The sequence below is a fragment of the Melospiza georgiana genome, chromosome 4, assembly GCF_028018845.1.
Source record: "Melospiza georgiana isolate bMelGeo1 chromosome 4, bMelGeo1.pri, whole genome shotgun sequence".
Classification (NCBI taxonomy): Eukaryota; Metazoa; Chordata; class Aves; order Passeriformes; family Passerellidae; genus Melospiza; species Melospiza georgiana.
The window spans coordinates 17,059,688-17,086,219 of record NC_080433.1 but is presented as its reverse complement, the minus strand read 5'-3'; the positions used below and the strand labels follow the sequence as shown (position 1 = coordinate 17,086,219).

Below are 26,532 nucleotides of genomic sequence, written 5' to 3'. Positions count from 1 at the left end.
TGATGGCAGACATGGGCAATGGCTTCTCATTCTCCATTGTAATCAGTCAGGTTTTGTTTTGCTGTCCTCTGTGCACTTCCTGATGATCCCCAGCATGTGAAATTATCAATGTATAACTTTCTTCAGTTTGTTTGATGGAGGAGGTTTATCCCCATCACTGTATAACCTCTGTATTGCAATTTGTAGCCTTATTTTAGAAAGTGGTTTAGTCACTTTAAAGGTGGAGGAAAACAACAGAGCTGATGATATTTTTGGAAGTGAGAGAGAGGAGACTGTTGTTTGGATTGCTTCCTTGAGGCTGCCAGATTAATTTTCTGAAGACTTCCATAGCAGGCAGATTTGGCATTTTTGAAGAAGATGCTTACTGCTCTTTTACACAATATTAGGAAAATTTTCCAGCTTGGGAAGATGCTGGACCTCTCCAGTAGTCTAATAAACTGCAGCAGCAGTGTGTGGATTGCCCCAAAAGGGATTGGTGTACCCTACCCTCTTGGAAACCTGTCTCAAGTGGTACAGCACTCCCTCAGTGCATAGTTACTCATGCTTAACAAGCCATGGCCCTTCAAACAGAGGCAAGAATATGAAGAAATAAAATATTAAGCAGGTAGAAGCTGAGTGCAATCATTGCATTAATCAAAGATGCCCTCCTCCACAAAACTGGCTGAAACAAAGTGGTGGAGTCATCAGTATGGATTTAATTGATTTCCAAATGAGTCCATCAATATGTTGATCTTTGATGCATTCATTTTACCCAGTTCATTTGTTATGCAGCTGTTCTCACCAGACAGTCTCAGTCTTACAGGAAGCAGCTTGGTATGGCAAAACTTAGTTTTTATCAGGTTTTTTTGCATGTCTGCCAATGAAATATACATGTGGTTGTTTATAGATCTCTAATTTGGGCTTGCCTATAGAAAATTTCTCATAGGGTCCTCGGAATCCTCTAGGAATAGCTAAAAGAGCCTCTAGGTCCCATTTTAATTTGTGGTTTTGTGTTGTGGTTGGCTGAGGGTTCAGCAGATCTTCACCTCCGAGCACCTGGGAAGAGTGGCACAGCCTGGCAAAGGTTTGGCAGGGCTTCCTCCAGAGCCCTGTTTGTTCCCAGGCTGTGTGCTCTTCCCTGCCCTTCCCTTCTGCTGCTTCTGCTTTCTAGGCAGCATTCCTGAGCTGGCCCTCTAGATAATAAAAGCACTGCTTCCTTATCATAGTTGGTGTGCAGTATCTGTGGGACCAAGGAGGCACCAAGTCCTCTTGCCAAAACTCTGGTCACAAAGGGGATATGAAGTAATTTGGCTATTTTTGTAAAGTTTAAGGTCTCACAGTCTGTGATGGTTGCTTACAGAAAGTCTCTTGTGGAAGAAAAGAGGTGGGTGGGAAATCTCTGTGGAAGCTGTGTGAGCACATGGTGTGGCTGGGTCTGGATGCTGTGTCTGATTTCTGAATGGCAGCTCCTGGCCCAGTCATTGCTGATTAAAAGATTAAATATCCTTATGGTGTAAAACATAAAATGAGGTGTCTTTTCAATGTCATCCTGTAGTTTGTTTTCCAAGGCTTCAGTTTACAGGGACAAACCTTTGGTTGTGACGTAAGGCCACTAGTGCCTCTAAGGGGCTGTGTGAAGGAGTGCACTCTCCTAAGGCAGGAGACAGGTCACTGCTTTGCTGAGTCTTGGAGAACTGCAGTATCTGGCTGAACAGAAGGCTTTTGCAAGTTGTATAAAGTATTTGCTAGGGCATGGCACAAGGTAATGCAGCATGTTGTGAAATATTAATGTAGAACTTAAAATCTTGCTTTAAGAACTTGTTAAACTTTAATTACAACAAACACGGCGGGGCCACCACATTAAAATGTTAGAATTTGATGTTCAGTGTGTGAGTTCAGGCAGGCAAAGATCATCCTGAAATATACATGTGAACAGGATTTCCCCTGCCCTTCCTCTTCAGAATAGTAGAGAGGAAGCACCAGAAAGTGACGTGTGACATCAGCAGTGCCAGCAACAGCAACATGCATGGATTTAAGTCACTAGGTTTGTATCCAGAAAAGAGCTTGCCTCTAGGAAGGAAAAAGCAATTGTTCATTGCCTTCTTAGTGGGGCTCACAAATCTGTGTGATCTAAGGAAAGCTGCAGAGCTCAAGAGGAACTTTAATTCTGTTCAACATGAGTTTGAAGTCCTTGTCCACGCTCCCGGGATTTGTCCCCATGATTTACCCAGCTGAGGATTGGGCCAGGTATTTCACCTGGCAATGCTGAGCTCAGCCCAGTGAGATGAGTGGTGTCACCAGGGAACTGTGGAGGTACAGCCACCTTACAGGTCTGTGTGACCATTTTACAGGCTTTCTGGCTTAGCCAGGCATGATGTTTTTCCTTTACTAAAGTGTTGTCAGTGGCATGGTACCATTTGAAGCACTCCTCAATCCTTTATGAAGGACTGTGAGTAGTGATTGTCTTGGCAATGCTTTGGAGCACCCTGTTTGCAGCTGGGTGATCCATATGGAGAACTCAAGCACTGCTCATACATCTCCAAGAGGGCCTTTTGTTCTTGGTTGCAGCAGTTATTTGACAATGAATACATTTTTTAAAAAACAAGGTGATGTCCCTAGCTTGTCACAGGCTGTTGTAAAGCAGTGAAGAGCCTCAGGCTCTTCAGGTGCAGGTTTCTCTCACTGTAGTGGTTGCCTTGGTGTAAATTATAAAAGCAGTTATGTCCAACAACAGCACGTGACTGGACTGCCTATGAAGTGTGTGGGAGGGAGGGGGGAAATGAGCAGTATCCTCTTAAGAGGGAGTTGATGGCTACACAATTCCTCATTCATAAGCCGGCTTTTGGTAAGGTAGCTATTTTGAAAAATTACCTTTTTTCAAAAAGAGGTAATTAAGTATTTTTCATCATTCCACATTTCAGGTTGGTTTTCACTTATTTCATTCTTACCTTCCTTTCTTCTGTGTCCTAGCAGTTTTCTTCCACAAGTTTGGGGCCTCAAGTTCTAGAGAGCATGAGTATCTTTTGTTTTTATATTTTGAACCAGTGCTCATGGAAATCCCTTTTCCTTTAAAAAGGAAACCAGAGAGTTTCCCTGAACTGTTTAAAGCTGGTGTTGTTTGCTTTATTTTCTTCATATCCTCCCCATCCTCCAGGTGTCTTTTTAACAGAAGAAGCTGAAAACACCTTGGAGGCATCGCAGCCTCCCATGGAACCCATTGGATCCTGGGGAGATTTTTATATCATAATTAAGGTGCAGATGTTTAACATGAAAATTTTATCTGTGGATCTGAATATAGCATAATTTACCATGTGTAAATAAATCAGGCACAGGGCTTTGCAATAATAATGAGACTTGTTAATGAAAAAAACAAGTGAAAACCAGGAACAGAGATGTCCAAGTTTCTGTGGCACTCAGAACAAAGTGAATTGACTCAGCTGCACAGGTGTTTAGAACAAGGACACAGGAAATAGAAAACTTTGATTTCTCTCTTAAAATAAAGCCAAAATTAACAAGCACAGTTGGTGGTACCTTTTTATAGCCCATACAAATGTTCTTGGTAGAACACTTGTAATCTCCTGACAACAGTCCAGCCAGTAAAGGCTGCTAGCTCTGGGTTAGTTGTGAAAAGCTCCCAGTGACATGTGCATGTTTTATTCAGTTTCTCTAATGCTACAAAGGTCATAGTTCTGGAGCTCTGATTAGAGATGGCCAATATTATACAAGAGAACATAAAAGTGCTGCAGGTTTTCCATGTTATTTACCATGTCAGCTGTACTTTTGCAGGGATCCATGTGATCCCAGACACTCCTGAAAATCTGATTACTGCAGGCAAAGCAGAGGGTGGCCTGTGGGAACAAAGTCTCAGCATTAGTTAAAAGTGAATGTGTGCAAGACAGACTGAAGAGTGTGTTTGAGCAGCAGCAATAGACAGAAAATTGTAAATAAGCCAGTGAAATGGTAATGAGTGGAGTTGGAAGAAAAAGTATCTGGAAGTGTCTGATCCTTGCTAAAGACTTGACAAGAGACGCTAAGACAGCCCTGAGAATAGAATATTCATCTCTTCCTGCCTCTTCCCGAGCCAGAGCCTGTGGAGCAGGAGCAGGGATAAGAAATTAAGCAGAAGATTGCAGCCACTTTAATGACAGCACATCCTGTTGCCTCAAATGAAGCTTCAGTACCATCTACACACGTTTTGTAACTGCTTCAAAAATGTCAATACTCTTTCTGAATTGAGGCAGTAAATTACACAGATAAGTACTTGAAGATTAGTTACTCTTTCTTTGAATTATGGGCATAATAATTTAAAGGTTTCAGTATTCACTAATCTATGAGAAATGGACATTGCTTTCCCATAATGTACAGGCCTGTCCCTTATAGTGAATACAGCATGAACACGTTCCCATCTGGTTTTTTGTTCAGTTGTTTGTGATACAGTGTTTTAAACAGCTGTTGCTGAATAATTGAAGGTGTCTGCAGCTCTGTTTTCAGCTGAGTCTCACTGCTAGTGTGTGAAAAGTAACAGATGCTTCATGGTAGTGGCTATCTAAAGTTTGTTAGGAAAAAGGTGTGAGTGCATAGATACCAGGTCCCAAGGTAGACCTTTTTGGTTCCTAATTTATTTATTTTACCTATGTTCTCCTATTTGTGTTTCCTTTAACATCCCTATGTCCTTGGGCTGTGCATTTGGTTGGCTTGGTTCCTGTGGCTTTCTTCTAAGATAGGTGACTTGTGTTTCTTCCTATTTCCCAAAGGAAAGATGATGTGCCAGAACTGTGTCATTTTTTACTTTGAAAGATTAAGTAAAACTTAGAATATTTAATTTACATGTTGGGGTGAATGTTGCAGTGAAGTTGTCATGTTGCTGAGAACTGTCATTGTTTGTCCAGTTGTTTTGCTATGGTCTGTTACACAAAAAGGCAGCTACAGGAAACATATGGTGTCAGTTTTAGTGTGTTCATTCATGATTTGTGTTCTTAACCTGTTTAGTGTGTTAATTCATGATTTGTATTCTTAACCTGTTTCTTGGGCCTGATTTTTAGTAACCTCTATCAGTAGGGTTGGTTTGTTCTATTTATTGGTGGGGCACTGTGTCTGTTTACAACACAGATGTCTCTCTCCTGCAATAGAAATTGAGCTTTTATTACAGGCATTTGAATGTTTTTAATATTCAAGCCCACTGCAGTCTCATAACTTAACCTACCAGCTGAAGTGAAGGCTTTCAAATGAGGCTCTTCACTGCTGTTCCTATGGTTACACTGGAACAGACACCTGCTAAGTAGGAGCCAGAAGGGCAGACAAAATCTAGTAGCAGTTGCTGTCATTATTGCAAGTTTATAATTTCCAATTTATTTAATTTTCTGTGCAGTATTTTATTTTTAAGTGGAAGTGTATCTTTCTGAGAATTAATGATTGGTGCTGTTGGAAAACAGTAGCCAGAAGATGATGGAGACACACCCCCTGGAAACAGGTTTTTGTTCTGCTTGCAGGGGGGTTTATATTTTCCCCCTTTACCAGTTAACTTAAATTGCAGAGCACTCTTTGTGTGCAGTTCTAGAGACAGATCCTGTGTTATTGGTAGGTGACTTGCATGGGAACTGTGAGCCAGCATCAGTGTACCCCTTCCTATCAGATGCTGGGAGTAATAAGTGGTATGCTAACTGTTATTGTGTGGAAACAATACATATTTAAAGCAAACAGCCACAGCTCCTTGAGTGCTGGAACAAATGGAGCCCAGGTCTCCTGTGGGTTTGCCTTGTGCGTGATTGATTTTTGCCATCTGAGAATGAGCACAGGCATTTCCTCGCAGCTGGGGCATTTTCTGGGGTTTCCCTTGAGTCCCATCTCCTGGGGGAAGGAACTCATGGCACTGCAGGTGGGAACTGTGGTATCCTGCTCCCTGTCTCATTCCCATCCTACACTCACCTTTGGGCTGCAGCAGAGTGGTATCCCCAGTTTCACTTTCTGTTCAAGAGCTTTGCCCTTGTGAAAATACCCCTGGCCTGTGGCATGAGTGCAGGCCAAGGCAGCTTTTGTATTGCAAAAAACTCAGGGTAAATAGACATTACTATAAATAGCAGTTTTAATAGCACACATTAAAACAGAACAATGTTTATTCCAGCTTATTTCTGGATGACTGAATTTGCCTTGCTTTTTACATCATTGTAAAGGGTGGGTAGAAGATCATTGCAAACAAGGAGCAAAAAAAAATCTGATTATAATGACATAATGCAAGCTTTCATGCTCTCTGTAATTCTGTTTGTGACACAGGCCATGTGTAAGTAAAGAAATAAGGAGATTTTTTAGGAGGGACTGAAGGGAAAGCAGGAGGACTACAAATTGGGAACTGGGGGTCTGCTTCCTCCTCTGAATAATTTCAAGTTGTGTCCAATGGTATGGTGCCTGCTGAGGCAATCCATGCTTTTGTATTGCTGGTGATGTGTCAGGAACACCTGGGGCTGTGGGGTTAGGACAGCTGCTGGGATACGGGGAGGGAATGCAGCAAAGCAACAGACTGTAGCAATATACACTTATCTGGAGTCAGGCTTTGTGATGCATTAATTGCTTTAGGTGTGGACTCTGCTCTCTGAGTCAGCTGCTGGCTCCAGCCTGTGCTATTACCTGGTACCAGGTTTGGGGTTCTGTAGCCACATTTCTCTTCACAGAGAAAAGCAAGGAACAACTTCCCAAGAATATTGCTGGGATTCACATTCTCTGAGCCTCAGAGAAAAGCAAGACACAATTCTTCCCATGAATATTTCTGGGATTCACATTCTCTGAACCTCAGAGAAAGAAAAAACAATTCCTATCTCATTTACTGCTTCTGTGTTGTTCACAAGTGGAATGCATTGTGCCAGATTGTTTACGTGAAGGGAACTGATAATTGGATTCTGGTGTGAGTGTTTTGATTCACTGACCAAATGAATCCAGGTGTGTGTGTTGGGACTGTTGGCTCACAGTCACAAGTTGTTGTGCAGGGAGTGCAGTTGAGTGCTTGGCAGATTCAGTTTAGATGTAATGTAGTATAGATGTAATATAATATAGAATAATATAGTATAATAAAGTAATTAATTAGCCTTCTGATAAGATGGAGTCCTCCTCATCATTCCTCCTGGATGTCAGGCAAAAATATCACTGATGGGGTTCTCTCACCCCCTGCCCTCTGTGTGCCCCCTGTGCCTGCCTTGCAGCCTGGGGACAGCCACCTCAGGGCTGTGCTGGTTACTCCAAATACCCAGGGGACAGAGGGTTTCATACAGTGATGGTGCTCTGATGCTGTCATTTCTGGGATAGCCACACCACAGAAAGACAATATCTTATGTCCAGTGCTTGACCTGAAACCTTTTCTAATGGGAAGCTGCTTGAGATCAGTATAAAAGATATTTTGTTTTATATTTATTTTATTAAATAAATCATGAGGTTGAAATGCAGACAATACAGTTGCAAGGCTGAGAAAAACAGGGATGAAAGGAAAACTAGAGCTGAGTTCTGTTGGATGCCTTCTGCTTAGCCAAACAGCTGGCTATACCTGCCTGCTCTGGATATCCCTGTATCCCTCTAACCCATCTCCCCAAGAACCAGCCAGCTGTGGGCTGGTCTGGTACCTGGCTAGCCCTTATGTCCTAAAGGGCTGATGGCAAATCACTGGAGTTTTCCATATCACATCTTTTAAACCAGAGGTGCAACCATGATCAATGCACCTTGCATGCTTTGAGGTTTCACTCAAGACCAGCCGGGGCTCTGATCAGTCACTCCAGGTGATGTTCCATTTAGGGGTAACATCTTGGTCACAGGGAATACCAGCAGAGGCTCTGATCAGTCACTCCAGGTCCATTTAGAGGTAACTGGTACAGTTTGGTCACGGGGAATAGTGGAGCAAAGGGATTATTAGCACAGACTCACTGGGGTGCCTGTCCTCTGAGGGTCAATGGAGGCACTGCTCGTCCTGTGCTGCATCTGAGACTTCTGCTAAGCTTCATCTGTAATAATGTTTTTAGCAGAAGTGAGTTCCCAGCACGGGTGTAGTAAATAACTCTGCCATGGTAAATTTACTGAACTGTTTATTGACGGTTGCTGACTGCTAAGAGACCTCTCTGCCCTGTCTGCTGCTTTCAGGGAAGTGAAACTACTGTTCCAGAAACTGGGGGTTTATTGGTGCTCATCTTCAGATGCTTAAAATCTTCTTCAGTCTTTGATACAGTTATATTTATGCAGACACAGCAAGTCTTGGTGGTAAAATGGGGAACTTCAGAAAAACTGTTAACTGCACAAATAAATTCTGAATTTAAAATTAGTAACACTTCTGTCTTGTCAATATATAGATGTATAAGAGTTCACTTTGTACCTCCCCTCCCCTTCTCTGTCCATTTCTGTCTTTTAAGAAAGTTTCCTTTTTTTTCTTTTCAAGTCATCAGTAAGACTGGCTTTTGCTTTTCCCTCTGTGTAAAAGCTATTGATCAACTGAGAAGGAAAGAAAGGTGTTTAGATTGTGACCTGAGGCTGCTTTCTGCATGACCAGGTCTTTCTGCACAGTTCCCCAAGTGGCTTTAAATGCAAAGTTCCTTTGGTTTACACCACTTTTGTTATTTTGTGTTGACATTTTTTCCCCTTTTTTTAACAAAAGATGGCATATTGCTGTTTTGCAGTGTTGTAGGTGACATATGAAGTAAACCTTAAATGACTAATGTGTTTCTTTAGATGCCTTTAGTTGCTGGGATCTCCTTTGAAGGCTAGACACACCACTTGAGAGATACCACACAGAGCCTTCTGTTAAATGAGGGTGGTTAGGAGGGTCCCAGTGCATGTGAAGCTGGGCAGGGAGCAGACTCCAAATATATTAATGGACTGACTGAAAATCCAGCTGGACAATGGCTGGGATTCTTCTTGCCTGTCTTCTTTCAATGGTGTATTTCTTTTGTTGTGCAGTAAGCCATTTTTTGTTGATATCACCTCTTTTGGGAAGCAGGAGAGGGAAATTTAGATGCAGTCTCTCCTCACTCCAGCAAGCAGAAAATTGAACACATTTTTCATGCCTGAAGGCATGTGTTCTACTTCTTATTTGGTGTTAGAGCAGCCCCTTAGAAAGAAGTTTGTCATGGTTTAGCCCAGCCAGCAACTCAGCCCTACACAGCTGCTTGCTCACTCTCCCCTGGTGGGATGGGGGAGAAAATTGGAAGAGTAAAAATGAGAAAATGAGGGTTGAGATAGACAGTTTAATGGGTAAACTAAAAACAGCCTGTGCAAGCAAAGCCAAAAAAAAGGGAATTCATTCACTGCCTCCCATGGGCGAGCAGGTGTTCAGCCATCCCCAGGACAGCAGGGCTCCAGCACGTGTGACGGTGACTTGGGAAGGCAAATCCAAGCCAAAGCTCACTACTGTGAGGAAAATTAACTCTACCCCAGCCAAAACCATCACAAAGCTGTAGCTGCATCTTGTGGGGATGCTTGTAAAACACTTGAAGCTTATTTGCTTGCTGGATCAGGCTACGCAGGAACTGGAAACCAGGGAGAGTGGTGCCTCAGCTGTAGCTGACATGGGCAGCAGCCTTGTTTCTGGTGGCTGAGGGAGGAAATGTGATGGGAAGGAGTATCCTGCAGAGGTGCCCTGGTAAAAGGAGGAGTTACTTAACAAATCCATAAACCCCCAACCAGCAAGCAGCCAACCCTGCAAGTGACAAAAGCCAGGGTTTTCTTAAATATAGAAAGAAAATCCTGTGGTGCTGTATCCAGTTTTGGATATGGATTTAAAGACTTTGTAAAGAGCAGAAAGCTCAGCAGTGTTACTTTTTCCATTTTGTAAAAGCCTGAGTAATACCAGCCTTGCTGACAATAAGTTTGTGCAAGCAGTTCACATTCAGCTTTTGCTTCTGTGCATGTGCTGCCTCTGGGAAGATGCTGGATTCTGTAATTCATGTCAAGAGATCTGTGTGTAGTTCTGCAAACAGGTGATACCCCAGATCAAATCAATAGATCATTCCTGAGCAGGAAACCTTCCTAACAGGATACCCCTCTGCATTTTAGAAACAAGGAATAGCAGAGCTTGTGAAGGCTGGAGGCTTTTCTCTTAGGGCTGGAGGAAAAAGGGGCGGGGAAAAATATGCTCCAAGAAAGCATGCACTGACTGTCTCTGAAAAAAATCTGGGGGCATTCTGCTTGTAATCTTACCCACAAAATACTTTCTTTTTTAAAGTGTAGCTCTTCCCTGGACTGGGGGTTTGCTGGACACAAAGCATACACTTCCCCTGTGGCTTCCTTGAGCCCAAGTGATGGGACATGACCAAGTTTCATCTTGCACCTTCAGAGCCAGGTTGGCATCACTGGCTTTTAGGATTTGCTCTGTCCTTCTGTCTCATGCTGGGCTAATTTAGCCTCATCTTGGTAAACAAGAAAAGGGTCCTTATTCAACAGATTTGAGCTGGAGTGACTGCAGCTGTCGTCTGGTCTGCGCGCAAACCAATTTTGTTCATTCCCTCGCCTGGCAGGAAGCCTGAACCAGAATTGTGTCGGGACTAATCAGCATTAAAGCAATGTCAGAGAGGCTGCAGCAGGCTGCTCTGTGGCAAGGCAGAGCAACAGGGCTGTTTGGGAGGGATTAGCCCAAGTCCTGCTTGGGATGCAGCTGTGCTAGGAAAGGCACTGAAACTGTGCGTGTTTTTTCTTGGGCTTTCACAACAAGGAGGGAACTGCCAAAAAAAGTGGCTTCCCACTGAGAAATCAGCATGATTTACTGTATATGACCATAGTTAAAAAAGCCAGGAGAAGGTGCAGTGTCCACAGAGCTGCAATATCCAGGAGATACAAATGATGCCTTTGATGCAGGGCTTTCCTCTCCTGGAGAGGCAAGGCTGCAGACACTGAAATGAATTCAGTGTGTGGTCTCCAGCCAAGAGATGATGTTAGTGATGCTGCTGTTATGTTACCATAATTGATGTGTTAGTACTAAATAACATGAAGACTAGGAGGTGGAATTATGTTGAAGAGAAGACCAGAGGCTTGGCAGGGCTGACTCATAGCTCAAGTGGCTCACAGGCTCTGTTTTGCTGCCTGGCATTTACCTTGCAGGTTCACAAGTGCCTCCTGGTTTGCACTGCAAGTGTTAAGTCAGAGAAGCTGCCTCTTACACTGTTTGCTCCAAAGATGCTGAAATATTGATGTCTTACTTTGAGTGCCCCTTCTCACAGCTATTGAATTGTCTTTGCAATTTTTAATCTCAAAAATTTTGTCTTGCTTCTGAGCACCATGATTACGCTTTGAAGTCATCCCTGCTTTAAACAGGTGCATGGACCAGATAACCTCTAGATCTGGTTATAACCTTTCTGATTTGGTTATTCTGATCCCCCTACATTTACAGGTACATATCTTGGATGATTCTGCAGCTGAAATTCTTCAGCTTCTTCTGTGACTCTGTCAGGGGTCTGTTTGTGTATGTGCTCAGTGTTAGTCATCCCTTCTCTGACTGCAGCTATGGGAGTTCCTTGGGAACAACCTGAAATGGGCTCATGTGTTTTCCACAGCAGGCACAGCCATGCTTTGAATGCCTTCTAGGCTTCTGAACTTCTGCTAAATATGAGTCTGCCTAAATTTACCTGTCAAAACTGTTTTCTTGTACAAAGCTAAGCCCAAATGAACTTTTGAACCATATCCCTGCCACATGCTAAGCATGTTTTTGTTGTTTCAAAAGCTGATTTAGGGGGAGCAAGCAGACCTTCTGGTCTGGGGTGCCCCAATTAATTATAAGCTATGCAACATAAGAAGTCCTGCTTCTTAGGGAAAAATCTTCAGAGGCAAACCTGGCTGAGTGAACTGAGACACAGGAACAGAGCAGCTTTCTGAATGCTTTCATCACTAGAAAACTCCTTCATGTCTTAGTGAAGAAAAAAGGACCAAAGGCCCAGCCTTGCCTTTGGTATATGATATGATCTCCTCCAGCAGTGTCTGATGGCATGGAACATTTTAGTGGGTGTGAGATTATTCATTAGACAGAAGAGTATTAGCTACCAGCACTGCTTTCTGGAACACCAGTTTCCTTGAGGGAGGTGAAATGTTTGGGGCATACTCTTAAGTGGGAGTTTATAAAAAAACCCCAGCTAGACAAAAAGACTATCAATATTCTGAAAAGCTGCTGTCCAGCTGGATACTAACTGAGCTGGATGGGCTTTGGAAGGAGCCTCCAATAGTCATCTCAAATAGTCAATGAAATTGTTGGAAAATATGTATGAATGTCTCCAATTCAGGCAGCATTGTAACTGTTGTTGTTATTACAGTTGTTATTATTGTTATGGTTATTGTTACTATTATTTTCTTCTTTTGAGACAAGGAACTGAGAACATCTTGGCTTGTATGAGGGCTGGGCTGTTTAAATGAGGTAGGGCCAGTAACAGAAAATAGATTTGCTGTAAGTCAAAGCCCCTTTTTTCTTTTGTCCTTCAAGACTGGTATTTTTGTTCCTAAACAATGTACCACTTTAAGTTTCAGAGTCTTTCTGTTAGTGTGTGGATATTCAAAAATTGCTTTCCCCAGTGCAGCTGTTACACTTGGATTCTGCAGGGACCTGTTTTTCATTCTCAGTTATGGGCAGTGGGCTCTGCTGATGGCCAGTGGCTTTAGGCTGTTATCCTGAAGTTGCCACCTCTTGCCATTTCTTATGCAAGAGGTGATATTTTTTTTAATTCAGGGCATTTGACAAGTTTGGGCCCCCTTGCTGTGGGAGCACAGATGGCAGCTAAAGGGATGCTGGAACGATTTCAGTCCTACCTTGGTGATGACAAACCAGGTTTCAGGAGAGAGTGGCAAGACTCTGCAGATCTGTTTGAACATATCCTGTGTCTCTGACAACTGTGGAAGGGGTTTGATGCTCCCTGTGATGGCCAGTGCTGAGGTCAGAGGTCCTACTTGCTTACCTACACTCTCCTGATTGATTTTGGTGTCAAAAAACTGTCCAGATTTTGGTGTTGGACACTCTGCCTCTTCTGCCTGAGGGCACCCTGTGAGAAGTGCAGAGCTCTTCTTCTTGTCAAGGAATTAATTCTTCATCTTCAAGTAGAAGAGCCCTTCAGGAAAACTCATAGAATGATAGAACAGTTTGGAAGGGGCCTTAAAGATTATCTAATTCCAACCCTCTTGCCATGGGCAGGGACACCTTGCACTAGAACAGGTTGCTCAGAGCTCCTTCCAACCTGGCCTTGAACACTTCCAGGGATGGGGCAGCCACAGCAACCTGTGCCAGGGCCTCACCACCCTCACAGTGAATTTCAGCTGGTGCAGCTCCTTTCTCCATCTTAAATGCCACCTGTGTTTCAAGTTTTGTGTATGCCCAGCTTGCATAGCCCAGGGATTTGAAGAAAGGGACAGTTTGGACTTGAAGTGTTTGGAGGTGCAGCAATTTCCAAGTTCATGATCTGACTTTGGGAGTTTTGTTTTCTGTTGAGGATCTTTGCTAAGCTTTGTGTTACTTTTTGTTTGGAATACACAGTTTTGTAGTTTCCTTACTGAGCTATGATCTTAAAAGAACATAATTTTGAAAATATTGAATAAAAAAAAGGTTAGGGAAAGGAAAAAACTGACTTTGGGTCAGAACAGTAGTCAGTGCTTTTGTTTCTATACATTAACACATGGTTGCAATTGAATCCCTTTTCAATGCAGAAAATAAAGACTTAGGAAACATCAGTTATTTTAGACAATACTGATTTCATGGCTTCTTTGACATGCCCTGACAGTTCAGGGAAGTGCAGCAGTGTTGATGTTTGTCTAAGAAAGTGCAAACCTCTCAGATTCCACGTGGATGACTATTGCAGGGTCATGTGAGTGTGTGTGTTATCGTTTGGGTAAGGCAATGGCCCTTTGATCTAACCTGGAGAGGAGCTGTACCTGTGTGGGGCTCAGGTTTTGCTGCCATCACCTCACCTGCTCAAGATCTCCTCCTGTGGGCTGCATCAAAATTCATCAGCTCTTGAGGCAGGGAGAAAGCAGTGGAGAGGTGGGAAGGTGACATGGATTAATGCCTTTAGTGCAGGATTGGTACATCTTCCCCTTCATTGTAAAATCAGAGTGTTCTGACCTGAATGAAACAGGGCTCACTGCTTAACCTGCAGCCTAAAGCAGCTTTGTTGGGAAGCTCCAGTGCAAGAAAGGAAGCAGGAGGGGTGAGGAAGATCTCTGGATGAACACACCAAATAGTTGAGATCTCCAGGATGGGTGGCAGAAAGATGTTTTTATAGGGAAGCAATAATTTGGGAAGGGGTTAACCAGGAGCACCACCAGAACACTCAGTTCCTCAGGCTGTTTATAAATGTATACTCTGATGCTGCAAAATACAGATTCAGGTTGAAGTTTCATATTTCTGCATTAAAATAAGTCACATTCAGGCTGTCATATCAGTACAAACAGAGAATCAACCTTGCTGAATTCAAAGCTTGGGGTGAAGTCCTACTTTAGCAAGCAGCCTTTTCCAGAGGCAAAAGAAGCATGTTTTGGAAGCTTTGTTGTTTTGCCTCATAAATAAGTTTAGCCAGAAGTTCAGCGTTTGTTTTGAAATTCTTTCATGACCCTTGAATTTGCAGCTGTAGGATGTATGAGTGCTCAGAATCCTTTAATCTCATACATACATAGTGGTTTTAATTTCAAAGGGGAATTCTGTTTTCCACATGCACTGCCTGTTCTTGTGACAACTTGGAGACCAGCCCCATTGGACTGATTGCCTGTATACATGTGAAACCCTTGAAATATTCATTATAAACTGTGATAATCTGATATTAGTGAATCATCTTATAGTCCTTAACAAGAAAGTTGTTTTTTTTTTCATTCTGATAGTAAAACTACAGAGTTTATTTTAGCAAACATCCAGTAATACTTGTGCTCAGGTATCCCCTGCTTAGCTTATTGCTAACATCTGTGTGACTGCTGAAATCTGTATCATTTGTTGTCACAAATATTTTTAGTTTTGGTCTTTGTTCTTGTGTGTGCTTCCCATTTAAATATGAAAAAAATGCTTCTTTAATGTAAATATTTAATGTAATGCACACAGACCTGTTAACCTTTGCATGGAGAGGCATCCATCAGGGATGCTCCTGGTGTGTATGCTGCAGGTTACAGAATAAATCACCACCAACCTGTCAAACCCTGAAGAGGTATGCAAATGCCTGCGTCTCTTTAATCTGACATGTGTGGATGCTTCCCAATTTGAGATGGGAATTTTAATCCCACAGGAGCTCCTGATGCTACTGCATTGCTGTGAGGAATTAGGAGCCAGCTGGTGTCCAGGTTTGGGGACTGTGTCTATTGTTGCTCAGGCCATTTTGTGGAAGACCCCAGGTGCTTTTATCCTGGAGCATTGTTCCTGCCTTTCCCCTTTCTTTGTGGGGGAGGGAGTGTGCACGTGTGTGGTTGTGAATACACTGCATGCTGCTCTTTCTTACACAGACTAATGATCTTGAGTTGGTGGGCTTATGTTTTATAGGGAATGTTGAGTGGGGACTATTGAAACCCATCCTCAAGCACCCAAAATTATACTCTTCCCTGATTTGAAGAAATAACAACTTTTCCAAAGCAAAATGAACAATAAATTTTGCTTTTCCAAAGCAAAATGAACCATAAAAACAAAATTCTTGGGTTTTTTTGCAACAGGATGTTCAGTTTTAGCTGTCCTACATTGTCACACCAAGACACCACTACTTTCAGTTGTGTTGCTACACCCATACATTGTGTTAATTCTGTCTCCTTTTGTGTGTACTTCCTTGCATTTTTTATTTAGACCTTCCAGACTTTGTACAGTCACAGAAACCATAGGTACTAAAGTGTGTTCAGCTGTGGTCCGTGGCTAATCCAGCCTTGATCTGCTCACTGTGAAATGCTCCGTTTCTAATGTGTAATTTTGTAACAGCTACTGAGGCTCCAAAACAGCATGGCATGGTTTGCCTCATTAGGTGAAGCATTTTATTTAACTCCATAAAACTCCACTTTATGCCAAAGGAAGGTGTAAAATACTATAACTTATGTTGTGCAGAAATAACAGGAGTTGTTTGCAATGGCCAGGAGGGTTCTGGTGTCTGAGGTAGCTCTAAAAGCCTTGGTTTCAAGTAGATCTGGAGTTGGTGACAGTTCATGCTTATGTAAAAAATTAGAGCAGCAGTTACATGCCTTCTATGCCTTCTACCTGTGTATTTTTAGCATGCCAATCAACCTGGATCCAGGCACTGAAAGATTAGTGGATTAGTGGTGAAGAGGAAACATTTGCTTAAATGCCAAGTCGCTTTAGGTTTGTTTAGATCTCTCCTCTCTGCTGCTTTCATCTCTACTAAGAGGGCAGTGAATAATAGGTAAGACATGCACTTTGGTTGAGAGTGCGCTTCAATTTCTTACTCTCCTTTCTGTGTGTTCTCTTTGTCCTGCTGCTCTCTTCAACCCAGTTTCAGACCAGGAATTGCTCCCTGTTCCCTTTTGTGGCTCTCATGAGCCTTTTTAGCTTTAGGGTCTAAAACCATTCCTGAAATGTATGCCATTCTTAAGTGACTATCTATTGGTAGAGGGTTTTTCACTGGAGTGGCTGTAGAAATGTGAGGAGAGAAAGGATCAAACACTGGTTTTTATTACTGGGCTTTGGCAACAGTGGTACTTGTAAGACAGAGCCTTTTGCACTTTTCTGTGTTCTTTAAGAGATCTTGTTGATGGCAGTGGAAGATATATCCTGGGGTTTAAAGCTGGATTGTTGGGAGAGCAAGCAACCCCAAAATACACCTGAGAAAAAAATCTACCAGTAACCTTGAAATTAGTGTTTTTGAGGCACAAGGGTCAGGGCTGCACTTGCAGAATTGCCTTCATTTCCAGATGTCTGTGGGGACAAGTGGGACCAGGGAAGAAAGGATTTGAGGCACATGGGCATTTGTGAGCTGTACCCAGAGACAATTACTCTTCTGGCCTTTTCAAGTGAGATCCTTCTTTCCACACATGCTTTGGCACCTAATACTCCCCAAGGCTTTAAGGGAAGCCAAAGGATTTTGGTTCTGGCAACCTTTGTAGGGATCTGAACTAAATCTAGAGACATGGTAGAAATGATGCTGTGCTTTGAGTTTTCCACCTGGAATCTAGTTTGGATCCAGAAATTAATGTTTGTCCAAGCCTTTGGATCTGAATCCTGAAACTTTACAGTGACCTGGTGATTGGGTCCTGGTGTCAGCTTTCTGTATTTTCAGTAAATTTGGAAACTGGCCATGAGATTGGCAGGAGTGATAAAGCTTCAGTCTGGGGGGTTGTGCTTTGTCTGAAATAGAGCTCTGCAGCAATTAATAAAACCTAAAGCTGTATCTAACTAGTAATAATTTACTTAAGGTTTACACAAGCATAAAGAATATTCTTCACGTGGCTTACATGCACAATTACTGTGCACTGATGCACTTAATGATCCCTTCTGTAAACTCACTGGCATTCTTCAGATTGTAAATTAGGCTGGTGTTTAACACCTGAAGAGATGTTTGTGGAGTAGTTACAACTGATCTTCTTTCAAGATGATGGGGTTTTTTCCTTTTAACAATGTTCTAACACTTCTAGTTGACAAAATTCCATTTTCCCTCCCAAAGTTAATAACTGCATCATCCAGCATGGCGTGTAATGCCTTAGTCCTTTGTGACAGCTTTGCCCACTTTCAAAGCATTTGCAGCAATATGCTGATCTCCAGTTACTGTGGTCCAGCTGGGTTGAAGCAGCTGAGAGCAGTCTGCAAACTGAGATGGTTTTCAGGTAGCTCTTAAATGTAAGTATCTGCTTTTAGAGATGAATATGGCTGTGTGGGCAGCATATCCTTGTCTCTCTGCAGCTCCGTTCCTGCTCGCCACCCTTCTCCACCAGGAAGCTCTGGTAATTTCAAGCCTTGCCTGAGGGTTCTTGTGACTTTTCGGTGTGCAGAAGGTTTTTGTCTTCTGAAAGGCTTCCTTTGTTGAAAACTGGTGGAAGACTGGCTCTTGGAGACTGTCATAAGGCCAATTCCTTATTGGCAGCAACTTTTACAGCAGTTGCTCAAAACTCCCTAAATAAAGTTTGTGCTACATAAGGGAGTGCTTCTACTTTATGCTAATGAAAGAACTTTGTTGGCTGCAAGCAGCAAAGTTCTTTCTTTGCCTGACTCTTTTCTCACCAAGACCACATATTAACTAAGTTTTCATGAAGCTAGCAGCTGCAGCCTTTGGCAGGTGACAGCTGCCTTCTTGTAACCCTGTGCTTGTAAAGGGTGTGCAAAAGAAGTAACTCACTGCAGTGGGGAGCCACTTCTGGGCCCAACCTTTCTAAATCTTCCTTTTGCCCCACTAAGAAAACCATCTATGAAAACCTCACAGGTGTGTGCCTGCTCTTCAAAGGGCTGCAGTGAGGCTGTCCCTTCTCAGGGTGTTGTAAGTGTCCATCTTGTGTGCCAGTGTTGGGCTGTGGAATGTGCTGTTGGAAGAAGAATCTTACTCAGAAACTGTGGATAGCTTCCTTCTGATTCATGCCCATGTGGGCAGTGCTGAGTAAAAACCAGCCACGGTCCCTTGCATCCTCAGTGTGGCTCAGCACATCAAGGGATGTTCCACATGGCAACATCAGCAAGGAAGGGCTTCCTTTAATCTGGGGAAATCCCAGGGGAAGGTTGCTGAGTCCAGAGAACTGAGGCCTCAAGCTTGTGTAAGGTGGATAAAAACAAGGATTAACCCCTGGGTATTCCAGCTGCAGTGTGGACATCTTCATGCTCTGTTGATGTCAAAGTTATTTAGTGCTGAAAATAGTCCAGGTCAAATTAAACTTCTTTCTTTTCTTGTACTGATCTGCAAGCTGAGCTTAATTTGGGTGGCAGGAGATGTTCTACAAATGCATTTTTGGTGAAATTGCTTCTGACTTCAAGTAACAAAACACCTGGAACTTGCCAGTCTGAGTGGAGACTAATATGGGTGCATGATGTATGTGCATTGCAGAGTGTCTTAAAAAACCCCTAATTTAACAGCTCAGATTAAAATGGACTGGAATTATAAAAATAAAACTGTTTGTCCCTGCCTTAAAGCCCCAAAGCAAAATTTACTGAAAAACTCCTCTTTCTTTCCTGCATTGCTGCACACAAACCTCAACAGTAGAAGTATAGGGATTTTCAGGATGAAAGGTTCTACTTGTTTGTGAGGTTTGGTAGGTTTTTTCCTTACCTTTTCTCCAGAAAGGCCAACTGTAACAAAGCAGATATTGAGACAAGACTCTGGTACTACCTCTGTAGTGTACCTCTACAGTGGAGTTTAAAAAACCTATTTTAAGATTTGAGTCAGAAATTATATTGGTGAGACTATTTTCAAAACCAGTCTAACACAGAAATTAGATGCATTTGGACTTGACCCTGTCCCTGTAAGTGAGTAGAAAGCACAAGCATGAGGGATGTGCTGTGCCAAAGGCCTGACTGGGCACCTGGTCCTGTGTCCTGTCTGTGAAGGGAGGTGAACACATGGAACAAGGAGAGGGAAACTGGCATTGCAGTGGGTAGGAAGCTGTTCAAGCTTTGCAGGAATGTGATGGCTTCTAAAATACCTTCATTTTCTTCATGGTTCAGCCCAAGACTGCACTAGTCAGGTGCCCGTTGCTCCAAAGCCAAGGATCCCCTTGTTGGACAGGCTTTGGCATCCTGCTGTGTTTAAGGACCTGAGCCAGTGTCTTATTCCTGCTTGAACATTTGTCACTCTGCCATCATTAATGTGCTTTTGGAATTGAGAGCTGCATTTCAAACTCTTCAGTTTCATGTAGTTATATACCTTGCTCGTGTCCTGTGTAACTAAACAAAGACTTAACAAGCAGTTTAAGAATTATGATATATACAACTTCACTTTAAATGAACTTTTAATTGTTGCTTGGATCATTTTCTCTATTAGTAGAAATGCTCATTCATTCTATATCAAGTGTTCAAAAGATACAGCAGGTTTGAATATAAACATGTAACAGAAAAGCAAATATGCCACTGGTATGTGAACAGGATAGGCCAAGGATCTCTGGCATGTTTTCCCAAGATTGGGAGCCCGTACTTGTAAAGGCAGTATGAAAATTATGAGTGAATTCCACACCTTGATTTCTGGAGAAAATAAAGGCCCAAAGTACAAATAATTTTTACTTATAAGTACAGGTCTGGTTTTATACCTGCTCCACTTGTTGCCTTCAGCCTTTGCAGACAGACTCCAAGGTAATCGTGTAGGAGCACCATGCCTTGGGCACCTCTTTATTAAGCTCCCCCTGCTCCACTGCAAAAAATCACCCAAACTGACCTAATTGGATTTTTTTTTTATTTGACAAGATTATAATGCAATTTTGCTGTAAAAGGGATGGGGTAATTCATACTCACTAATGTAGTGACCTGTCTGTGATCTCTTGGCAGCTGGGACTTGGGGCTATTTTAAGACTGACAGTGTTGATGCTGTACGGTGTTATTCAGTAGGCAAATAGTTTAGTATTTTAATGAAGGACAGAAGGAAGATATTATGGCCAACTAAATTTCTCATTTTAAGAACCTTTTCTTTATTTAGTCGTACAATTACATGTTTATGTGAACAAATCTCCTTTTTAATAGAATATTTTAAATACTGCACCTTTTCCAAGTATAATTACATTGTGTTTGTGTAAAGCATTAGGTGGTACAACACAGGGCAGTGTCCATAGCTCTGTGTTTTTATCCTTGCTGGCAATTTGACTTCCTGTGCAGGAGTTTTTACATCACTTCTGTGGGTGCTTAGCCATGTGATTGATAATAAATGATCACAGTACTGAAATGGGCATCAAACCAGAGCCTGTCCTGGAGCATCTGGTTATACATTGTTTCATGGTTGCTCTTTTTCCGTCTTTCTATTGCAGAGGTGCTGGCTGCCTCTGTGGAAGCTCAGTGCCAAATTCCCTTTGAATTAAAATCTTTAGGGGAGAGCTGGTAGGACAACCTGGCAGAAAGACTTGTAAAGGTAGTGTGGATATGGGCCATTTAGCAAAAGGCATCTCTCTCGTTTTGACAATTTCATTTCATTTAATACTTATGCAACTTTTAGTTCAAACAGCTCAAAGTTATAATGAAATTACTTCAGGCATATGGGGTGGAGAAACATCATCCTGAAGACTTGAATGTGGGCTATCTTCAGGTGCCTCCTAAAGAAAATGGAAAATTATCCTATAATCCTATAATACATATTCACATCTGAAAATCTCTGTTGAAGGAACTTTTGTGCCCTCTGCTGAGCGTTGCCTTCCCAAAAAAATCTGGCCTTGGCAGAACTATGTGTGTCCTCTGCACTGGTGTCTGGGTTGACACTCAAGTAGGAGGTTGTAGCAGAACCACTCTGAATTTACACCTAGAGAGTGAATCACCAGAGAGGTCACTGCTACTGCCGCTTTAACATAGGTGCCAGCTTGTAAAAAGATTGAACTTGAGGAGGATTGTGTGACGCCTTTGTGTGGATGTGACCTTTTTTTGACACAGAAGTGCCAAGGCATCTGTGGAAACATTTTTGTTTGTCTGCAGGAGATGAGCAAGCCAGTTAGAAGAAGCCTTAGTTAGACACGCTAGCAGGAAGCTCTTCCTTTAGAGGTGGTAGCTGTTGCTGGAACACATTAAAATTGTTCATCCATGTTCTAAACATAGCTTATTTATTCGAGTCTTAGTCTAAAAACACCCAGTTATGAGACAGAAATGATGAATAGAGCTATTAGGTAACTTCAGTAAGTCCTGAAAATGCAGTGGAGGATTGAAGGTGTAACAACATAGCTAACAGTATTATACTATATAATACTCCTTGGGTTTAGTTCAACACTAGCTGAAGGACTGATGTGTTTTTTCCCCTGATTTTCTCAGGCTCTAGAAGGGCTCAATATGTGAACAAAGATGTCTTTCACAATAGGGAAGCTGTAAAGCAGTGTGTTGTTTGAAGTACTGAGAATTTAATCTTGTTACTAATTTTGACAAGTATTTCTGCCATGTCTGTCATTGCATTCAACACCTCTACAGTAATCCAGTCCTGGAAGGTTTTATTTGTCTTGTGGATTTACCCTTTGCCAGTAGTGGGGGGAAGTGAGATTGTGAGGGGGAATATTTAATGTCTGATTCATGTTTTTTCCCCTTCCCCAGTACATTGTATATATGTTCATTTTGTTCATACTTGCTTTTTTTATTTCTGTTTGTTATGTTGTGTAGTCTTGTACCAATATCTACAAGCAGATCTCCATGGCAAGAGCTCAGACACTGCAGACAAAACCTCAGGTAAAGAGGGGTTAAGGATAAAGCAATGATCAGGACCTCTCTATTTCTTTATTTTCAGTCTTCTAACTCCTCTTGAATCAAATTGAAAATCACAGATCCAAATCAAAACCAAACCTCTTGGATTTTTTAATTCTTTTACCTAATTTAAAACAATATTTGGAAAATTTTGTTCTATTTCTTGAAGCTCTCTTGGCAGATGTGGTTCTCCAGCAAAATCCCACTAGTGATGTCAGTATATTGTCACTATATTGGTGGAGAGGAGACTGTGCTGGATCTCTGTGCATCATAGACTGAACAATATCTTGCATGAGGCCATTTTTACAGGATGCTTACCCAGAAAACTAACAAGGCTTAGTTGTGTGGATTTGTGAATATGGGGAACTGGAAGGCTCAGCTCCACCAAATTCTGCTACAGAGACACAAAGTTTCCTGGCACCTCGGGGAAGCTTATTTTGCAGTCTAGATTTAAACAGAAATACTGGTGAGGTTCACATAGACACATACCCCCAAAAATTCTAAATAATTTAGATGTATTGATAGGGTACACATCCCCCCATAATTTCCTGCTTAAATATGATCCATTAATTCCTTTACATATTGGCATATAAAAGGAAAGTTAGACACTGCCTTCCACTGTGGTGGTGTTCACACCGGCCCCAGGACGAGGGAAGAGATGAGAATCTTAACTCCATGTTTCAGAAGGTTGATTTATTATTTTATGATATATATTATATTAAAAGAAAATTATATATTAAAACTATACTAAAGAAAGAGAAAAGATTTCATCAGAAGGCTAGCAAAGGAAAGGAATAAAAAGGAATGATGATAAAATCTTGTGACTGACCAGAGAGTCTGAGCCAGCTGGGCTGTGATTGGCCATTAATTAAAAACAACCACATGAGACAATCACAGATGCACCTGTTGCATTCTACAGCAGCAGATAATTATTGTTTTTCTTTTCCTCTGAGGCTTCTCAGCTACTCAGGACAAAAAATCCTAACAAAAGGATTTTTCAGAAAATATGTCCATGACACTCCTCCTCAGTCCCCCAAAATCCACTGCTGTCTTACAGACAACTCAGATTTTAAACCTTTGGAATGAAAACTGTTTTGTCTGCCTTGTCCCAGTCCTCCCTTTTTTATCATCTCCATCCTCTGCTATGAGATTGTGAGAATGTGAAGTCAGAAATAAGAGCTTTGAGTTACAATGTCCTTGAACTCTGCTCAGCCTCTCCCTGCCACCTTGGCATCCTGGGGAGGCATGGGAGAAAAGCAGCAGAGCAGTTCTGCACTACTTAAACTAACCAGATCCTGAGCCTGACAATTAACAGCTTGCTTGCTCCCCAGCCAAGCACTGTTATTCCTGTGCTCACATTGTTTTCTCACTCACACATTGTGTATTATTTGCTTCTCGTGCAGGGTCATCCTGTTATTAAATGAGCTTAACAAAATTCCATCTGCAGGGAGAGGCCATAGCTGGGTGTGCTGAGCACTTTTAACTAGAGGAGGCTGTCACAGATGTGGTCACCATGAGCACTGTGCATAGCTGTGTTCCTCTAAAGGAATAAAAGATATTTTTGTTTCTGTAGTCACAGGCATTCCTGTCTGTGTTCCAGAGCCTGGAAGGAGTGACAGATAGCTGGCATTCCCTGGACCAGAGGGTGGAAGATGCCTCTGCCTATTTGGTACAAAGCTTTGTGTGCCTCTGTCACTGTGACAATAATTGAAACAGATCTGTTTAAACTTGAAGATCACTAAATTTTGATGTAGGATCACACTTATGAAAGTCATCATGGTTAACGGCTTCATGAGTGTAGTAGCATCATTTCCCTAGTAATTCTGTCTTTCATCCAAAACACAGATCAGGCTTGTCTTCTAATTTTGAGCAATCTTTTTGTTTTGAAATTAAATTAGCGCAGTTTTTTCTTGATCTAGCATCCATTGCTTCACTATTTGCTTTTAATTTGAATCTAAATGTCCCTTTAAAAGCCAGCTCCTTAAAGGAAGGCACAAGTTGTTTAAGAGTACCATTAACAGGATGGAGTATCCAAATGCAATGGAAGCTGAATCTGACATGTTTTACACAATATTTTAAGTACTTCAATTTTTTAAAAATATCTTGAAAGCAAAAGGATTGACTTCAAACCAGATTTTTTAATTTGCATCTGGGAGTTGTGCTGTTTGCATGGGCAACAGGCATCAAATACAATGTTCCTGTCCACATAGTGTTATCTGGCCATTGGTATTTTAGCAAATGGATTCAATTTGCATTTAATACTTGCTTCACTTTAAATGTGCCTTGCTAATCCTGTTTGGAAAGTTAGCAAAGAAGCACTTGGAAGCGTGTGGGAGGTTTAATGAAAATTCACTGTTCATTTAGAGTACCAGCTAAGTGAATTCTCTGTGCCAGGTGTGACTCAGCAGTTCAGAGCTACCAAGGCTGCGAGGATCAGGAACCTTTCAGTCCAGATCCCTTCCCTCATGTTTGCCAAGAAGTTTCTGCTCCCTATGGTTCTCTTCCAGCTGCCTGTCAGTGTGGAGCTGGCTGTTGTGCTCCATGCTTTTCATCTGGTTTTGCTGAGACTTGGGCTGTTTCCTGCTAGTTTGGGCAAATGATGGCATTTCACCCTCACACACAGGCTGCTCCTTCACATCCTTGTATTGTTTTTTTCCTAATTTGTGTCTCCTCTTAAAGCTTGCCCTCCTTGTCTTTCTGTGAGGCAGCTTTGTATGGTGGGTGCAATGTCATGTCCTCGCAAACTAATGACAGGTTGATTTTACTCCAGTGTGGTGTCTTGGCTTTTTGCTTTTCCCTCATGATCACTGATTGAGAGAATAGCATTTTCTCTATGTGTGTTTTACCTAAAGTTTGTATTTTTCTTAAACTACTGGAATGGTAAAATGCAAACACTGCTGAGACTCTACGAAGGTAAGTTGTTTGTGCCATTTATTTTCCTGGATAAAATGAATCCAAGTTGTCAGCCTACAGGGACATTGTAGTTGCTGGGTTTGGGCAGATGGATTTCTTAAAGTAATACTTATACTTGATAACCAAATTTTTTTTTCTATTTTTTTGTCATGAGAAAGGAAACCATTAAAGAAATTCAGCAGTCATTTACTGCTAGCAGTAGAGAACTTCATTAAGTCATCCAGATATTCTCTTCTAACTTTTAGTAGAAACAATCAAATAAATTTAGTATTAAATACCTGCTTTTCTGCCAAGTCACAGTTGTAAGGTAAACTCTGTCAGATGTGAGAATGATTGAAGACCTAATTGGGAAATAACCTCGTGCATATTTGTTTGATTATGCAAGCGTGTTAATTACTGTTTGATTCTAAGAAGTAAAAATGTTGCTGAGTTTGTCTAGGTACATACCTGGAGAGAAAATTTTTGCTGGCTTTGCTTGGTAGGATCTTTATTTTGTGACATTTTGGGAAATGGTGGATGACACTGTGTCTTTAATGGCACTGCAAAGAGCTTTTGGACAAAAATGAGAGGTTATTCTACTGCCATGTTCTGAAAGAGAGAAATGGTCGCTGTTTTTGGTGTATTTGGTCTGAACTTGTAACTGAGCTTGAGGAGGATCTTGATAGATACTCAAATCCTACCATTAAACCTGACGCTGCCTTTTTGCTACTAAAACATATCCGTAAATGCCACATCCATGTGTTTTTGAACACTTCCAAGGGTGATGATTCCACGACTATGATGCTGCAATGTGTCTAAGTCCTGTGTTCAAAATAAGTGTTGTATAAAAATAACAATATCATTAAAATCTCAGAGATTACCTGGGAAGGAAAAGATTTAAAACCCTTTCTCAGAATGCACTTGCATATTAGTGCTGTTGGAAGAGATGGCTTTGTGTGATAGTGTAATAGATGGTCATTAAATTAATAAATTTTAAGAACTCCTTGGTTTGATTACTGTTTTGCATGCTGTAGACAATCCAGTGGGGAGAACTCCAATAACAACATCACTGTGAAATGCAGTATTTGTATGCTGATAACTGGATGCATTTCTGCCTGAAGTCTGATTTCAGTCTTCCTCTTTGCACTTGCTGGATTCTTTGTGTGGAGGATGTATGCCCTTGAAATTTGATGTAGAAAAAATAAATGTTTAATTTTCACATGATATAAAAAATATCATCTATAATGAAGGCTTGCATAATTTATTATAGCCAAGAGGTGCTCATATTTTTTGTTGACCTTAAAGACAGCTTCTGACAAACTTGAGGGAAAGTGCTCTTTAACTGACTAAGTGAAGCTGTCTCTAGATACTCAAGCTGTTGGAGAAGGTCAAGAATCCAGTTGATTGCAAGGTGTTTT

At 41.7% G+C, this 26,532-nt stretch overlaps 1 protein-coding gene across 1 annotated transcript in view; it reads left to right on the top strand.

The window, feature by feature from the left end:
- The window catches only part of DENND5B (DENN domain containing 5B), a 105,862-nt gene that overhangs the window by 21,790 nt on the left and 57,540 nt on the right, over positions 1-26,532 (top strand). The gene's annotated exons all lie outside the window — the stretch shown is intronic.